Source organism: Salvelinus sp. IW2-2015, linkage group LG15 (genome assembly GCF_002910315.2).
Source record: "Salvelinus sp. IW2-2015 linkage group LG15, ASM291031v2, whole genome shotgun sequence".
Lineage (NCBI taxonomy): Eukaryota > Metazoa > Chordata > Actinopteri > Salmoniformes > Salmonidae > Salvelinus > Salvelinus sp. IW2-2015.
Genome location: NC_036855.1, coordinates 47,714,357 through 47,720,644, shown reverse-complemented (window position 1 = coordinate 47,720,644; position 6,288 = coordinate 47,714,357). Strand labels below are relative to the sequence as shown.

The 6,288-nt window shown below is 45.7% G+C and overlaps 1 protein-coding gene across 1 annotated transcript in view; it reads left to right on the top strand.

Annotated features, from left to right (window-relative positions):
* Window positions 1–6,288, top strand: part of LOC111974394 (sodium- and chloride-dependent glycine transporter 2-like) — a 63,723-nt gene that overhangs the window by 31,483 nt on the left and 25,952 nt on the right.

Genomic DNA, 6,288 nt, shown 5'->3' with positions numbered 1-6,288 from the left:
ATTTTATTGCATGCACATAAGTATTTGCACTACATCGAAAAGCAGAACTTAATATTTGGGTTAACAGAAACCTTTGTGGTGCAATTCGAGATCATAGGTGGTCCGTAGTTCTTGACCAGGTTGCCACACTGCAGCAGGGATTTGGCCCACTCCTCCATTACAGACCTTCTCCAGTCCTGCGTTTCGGGAGCTGTCGGTGAGGCCAATACGGACTTTCAGCCTCCCTCAAAGGATTTCTATTCGGGTTCAGGTCTGGATGACTGCTCAGCCACTCCATGACCTTGGAGATGCTTCTTACGGAGCCACTCTTCAGTGCCCGGCTGTGTGTTTCGGGTCGTGTCATGCTGGTACAGAACCCCGCACGAACCATCTCCAATGCTCTTCACTGAGGGAAGGAGGGTGTTGGCCAAGATCTCGCCGATACAGGGCCCCATCCATCCTCCCCTCAATACGGTCAGGCGGTCCTGGTCCCCGGTGTTGCAGAAAATGCATCCCCAAAAAGTGATGGTTTCCACCTCCAGTTCGTTCACGGTGGAGTTCGGGGGGTCTGGGACTTGCTACCTGTCGTCCCCAAACACGGCGAGGGAGTGGTAGACCAAAAAGCGTCGTAGGTTTTGTCGTCATCAGACCACAGACCGGTTCTCCAGCCCCCGTCGTGGACAGTCAGAGGTCATTGGCAAACGGTCAGACGGCCTGGCAGGGCGCGTGGCTGAGCAGGGGACCTTGCGTGCGCTGCAGGGTTAATCCAGTTGACGGCGGTAGTGGGTACGTAAGGGGGTCGTGAGACGTGTGGCCCAGCGTCGCGCAGGTCAGGTACCAGAGCGCTACCTGGGTAGGTCGGTGGCGAGCTCCGCCACGTTCCTCATGAGCACGCATGCCCCCACCGAGGTGAGAGCTGGTGGAGCCCCCAGACGCGAGGGTGAGTGACGTGCATCGTAACGTCGTTCCAGTCAAGGAAGGTTGCGCCAACAGTGGCGCTCTCACCAAAGCGGCTGCCTTAGGTTGCTTCGTAGCCCAGTCCGAGCCGTGGGCAGGCGTCTACAGGCAACCCGTGTCCGTACACAGCGCGTCGGCGTTGGCCATGGTGGAGAGGGAGCGGTGTTGAGGGAGTGTGGGACAGGGGGTGTCGTTAACCAGGGATACATGAGTTAGCAAACAAGGCAGAGTACAGGAAGGAGAGTGCGAGAAACAGGAGGGGCGTTCTTAAAGAAAAACTAACAGGTCTTGAAGCCGCGAAATTCTTACTGGTTGGTAGGGATCAAATACTTGTCATGCAATTAAAATTGCAAAATTAATTACTTAAAAAATCATTTACAATGTGGATTTTTCTGGATTTTTGTTTTTTAGATTCCGTCGTTCTTCACAGTTGAAGTGTACTATGATACAAATTACAGACCTCTACATGGTGTAAAGTAGGAAAACCTTGCAAAAATCGGCAGTGTATCAAATACTGTTCTTCCCACTGTATGTTGCCCTTAGAGTTTGTACCAATCGTATTCAAGAATTATTCACAGTTGTTATTTTGCTGCCAAAGCTATAACCATAAGAGTGTGAAGACATACTCAATCAAGACATGTTTTTATGTTATCTTATTCATTGAGAAGAATTGTTCTATTAATTTGTGAGAATTGATAGAAAATGTGGTGAGCAGGTGTGTAGCTAAATAAGTTTGGAAAAAACATCTCATTAATTTTAGGCAGTAGAAGGTGAAAACTGCAAGGGTGTGATAACGTTTCATTAGGCACTGTATGTTGCAGCCACACCACACACATTGTATTTTTTATTTAATTTAATTTACCTTATTTAACCAAGCAAGAACAAATTATATTTACAATGGTGGCCTACCAAAAGGCCTCCTACGTGACGGGGCTTGGGTGGGATTCAAAATAAAAAATATTTAGGGGACCAAAACACACATCGCGAAAAGAGTACTGATCATGCGGTCCAATAGCACCCTATTTCCCATATAGTGCACTACTTTTTACCCTGGTAAAAGAATGTAGGGAAATAGATGGTTGCCATTTGTAGGGAATAGGGTGGCATTTCGGATGTAAGCCAGTGATGACACTGGCTATTGCATCACTGGTTTACGTTTGTGTGTTGTGTGTTGTGGATGTCTGTTGGTGTACGATTTTTGCGTCCCGTGTGTGTTTAACAGAATGGATTACATGCTCCAGTTGGGTGGGACACATTACGCTGCCTCTGTACTTCCCTGGTAATCATTGCCATCTGTGAGCTGTGGAATCTCCTACTTCTATGGTGAGAGTAGAATAAAAGTTACTGTTGACCTTGTTTAACCGTTATACCTCGAAGTTGCTCTTCGGCGCAGATCTAGGATCAGCTTACCCTCCCTAAATCATAACTGTTGGTGCTGAGATGGCTCGTCGGTTGAGTCATGCGCTTGCAATGCCAAGTGCTGTGGTTTGATTCCTGCTGAGGCCAGCCATACGAAAAATGTAGCACTCATGCCTAAGTCGCTTTGGATAAAGCATCTGCTAAATGGCATATACAATATTAATATTATTATAAACATACGAAAATAGTATGCAAAAATGCATTCGGATCTTGTCTCGGGGGGGGGGGGGGAATTCATCCTACTCTTATCGCACTTTTCACGTCAGAATCAGAAAAGAAGCCTCATAGCCATTCAACATTGTCTTGGCTAAACAACATAAACACAGAAAGCACAATAACAGTATGGAAACATTACTTACATTTACATTTTTAAAGTCATTTAGGCAGACGCTCTTATCGCAGAGCGGGACTTAAAATTGGTTGCATTCCCTATGATATCCAGGGAACACCACTTTACAATAGTGCATCTAACTCTTTTAAGGGGGTTAAGAAGGATTACTTTATCCTATCCTAGGTATTCCTTAAGAGGTGGCGGTTTCAGGTGTCTCCGGAAGGTGGTGATTGACTCCGCTGACCTGGCGTCGTGAGGGAGTTGTTCCACCATTGGGGTGCCAGGCAGCGACAGTTTTGACTGGGCTGAGCGGGAACTGTACTTCTCAGAGGTGGGAGGCGATCAGGCAAGGTGAACATGAACGCAGTTGCCCTTGTTTGGGTGTAGGGCCTGATCAGAGCTCTGAAGGTTACGGAGGTGCCGTTCCCCTCCAGCTCGTTAGGGCAAGCACCCATGGTTTGTAGCGGATGCGAGCTTCAACTGGAAAAGCCAGTGGGAAGGCGGAGAGCGGTGGTGACGTGAGAGAACTTGGGAAAGTTGAACACAGACGGGCTGCGGCTTCTGGATGAGTTGGTAGGGGTTTAATGGCACAAGGCGGGAGCCCAGCCAACAGCGAGTTGCAGTAATCCAGAGGGAGATGGACAAGTGCCTGGATTAGGACTGCGCCGCTTCCTGCGTTGAGCAGGGTCGTACTCTGCGATATGTTGTTAGAGCATGAACCTACACAGGAGACAGGTTCGTAGAACCTATCTAGTGTGTGGTGCTTAGGTTGTTAAACCATGGTGGCATTTTCAAATCAAATAGGGAGGTGTTTAAACAATTCCAAGATTTAATGTGTTTACCTGCAAATGAACACATCTCTATCTCACAGACCTGTTAGCTGTTTTTTTGGTTACATGGTCTATGAGAAACAAGATAATGAGTAGGTCTTGATCTGGGTTTTTTGTGTTGAAAATGTACAGTGTTTTTATCAACAATCCATTTCACATATAAAAGAAGACTTAAAAAAAAGACAGTGTTTTGTCTGTGTAAAATGGCTATAAGAGGCTCCAGACCGGTACCTAGGTTGCCCTTAAGCACAGATCTAGGTTCACTTAATCCTATAATCCTCGTCCTAACTGTTATGATTAAAAACACCAAACAGGACCTTAGATCAGTGCCTAGGGGCAACTTTATCCCTCTCCGACAGGGGGCTTGAGCACTTCTCATTCTGACCACTAGATGTCAGGTTTTACCATTTCTAATGGACACCAATGATCAGGTCAATTGGTAAACTCTGATTTACCACCCCAAAAATATCCCTGTACAACATCTATTTGCGCCTCTACCGGGTGGAAAACACAAGTGTAATGGCTGCGCTCAATGCAATGGCACTTACAAATGTAGATCCTTCAAACACCCACAAACAGGGAAACAGATCCCAATCAAAGGTGTTATCACATGCTCCACTAAGGCAGTTATTTATCTATAACTTGTCACTGTGGGTTAAACTTATGTGGGTGAAGCAAAGCGTTGAATTAAAAGTACGAATCTCGGGATCGTAGCACCATTAGGTGCAAAAACACGACTTATCCAGTTGCGGCCCACTTTTTGGAAGCGAACTACTCGATTTCGTGACTACATTATATCGGCATCGAACAGGTCACCCTCCCTAGGAGAGGGGGTGACCTCAACATTTATTGTTAAAATGAGAGGCTGCTGGATCTTTAATTTTAAAGACCCTTTCTCGCTTCGGTCTCAACGTAGACTTTGACTGCTGAAGCCATTTTTGTGATTATTGTGGTTTTGTTAGTAGGCCTACGTAGCCAAATTGTATCTATTATTGTGATGCTATCCGTTCATGTTTTTGTATGTCTTCTCATATCTGAGAATGAACCATTGATAACAGGCCACACCCGCCATGATTACAGACACTGTGTGTGTTCTTTGACACTTTATAAACTAGTGACCCACAGTGTTTGTCTTTATACCCTGATGAAGACAGGTTGTCTGTGCGAAACGTTGGTTATTAGGTTATTCAATTATTGCATCTGACTCCTAGAGTGTGCGGCTCTCCTTTCGCTTTCAAGTGTCTTCTCCGCTAGCCAGCAGCTCGCCTAAACAGCCGTTCTTTCGCTTCCAGGTCTGAAGTAGACCTGTGAGTATATGGAACATACTGTACTCCAAATCGTCACAGCATCAGCAGAGGTGGTTCCAGTGAAATTATTGTGTAGCTTGTGACTCATCTCTTTGCTAAATGTGTCGGTCAATACACTGACAACAATTGTGACAATTGTCAAGCCACATTGTTTTGAAGGATAATAAATGTCCTGGGTTCTCCCTGGGAATGGATGTGCCTTGTAGGGGCCATGTGGAGCTCTCTTGTCTGGAGCTCTGGGTGAATCTGGTTCACTCTCTGTGGTGCGTCCCAAATGGTACCCTATTCCCTAATAGTGCATTACTTTTGACCAGAGGCGTATACAGATAGGAATAGATGCCATTTTGGATGGAGGTTTTGTGCGTCAGAGTGTCTCTACTCCCCTCACTGAGCAGTCGATTTGACTGACTCTCCCTCTTTTCCCCTCCTCCTCCTCTTTCTGTCTTTATTCCCTCTTCCTAGGCCTGCAGAGGTTCTGCGAGGACATTGAAATGATGTGATGGCTTCCAACACAAACCGCTTCTGGAGAATCTGCTGGGCCTTTTGACTCCTACCATTCTGACTGTTACGGTGTGTCCGAACTTAACAGAATGGGGTTTAGATATTCACAGTTGCGAGCAGCACGCACGCACACACTCACTCACTCACTCCACTCACTACCAACTCACTCACTCACTCACTCACTCATCATCACTCACTCACTCACTCACTCACTCACTCACATATACAGAGACACAGATTGCATGCGCACACACACACACACACACCACACACACACACCACACACACACACACACACACACACACACCACACACACACCACACACACACACACACACACACACACACACACACACACACACATAATGTGTTTCCCCTTTCACTGCAGCCTTTTCAAATTTAGGGGCAACATCGATTTTGCAGCAGCGAGGTGTTTACCAAAGAAAGTGAAGAAAGCCAAAAATAGTTTTCCCCGACTGAACGGAAATTGTTTTCCTCACTTTACCGTTATAACACAGGTTTTGTTGCTATTCGAAATGCACACTCATATAGCCCTACTTAATGTTTGTCATAACTGTGACAAAACAGATGCAATGGAGGCTGTGACTTGAAAAGTTAGGAAGGGAGCATGACAAAGTGTGTTTAAAAAATTGTTCAAAAGAAATGAATTTAACCTAAAACGATTAATAAACATTTACAGTAAAATATTATGGGGAATGTAAATGAGGGCTACTTACAGTGTTGGAAGGATCACAGCAGTGATTGAATGAGGGGTATGAGCAGGAGTTGAGATGTTGGTTCAGAGGCTTCAGTACAGAACAGGCTGATCATGTATGGCATGTTGGAGAAGAGCTCAACTCTTCCTGAGGGCAGACAGGATTTGACAGGGAGAAATAAACAATACAAACAACACATTTAAGTAAGCAGTTAATCATTGAGGTACAGTATATGTGTATAATGCGAT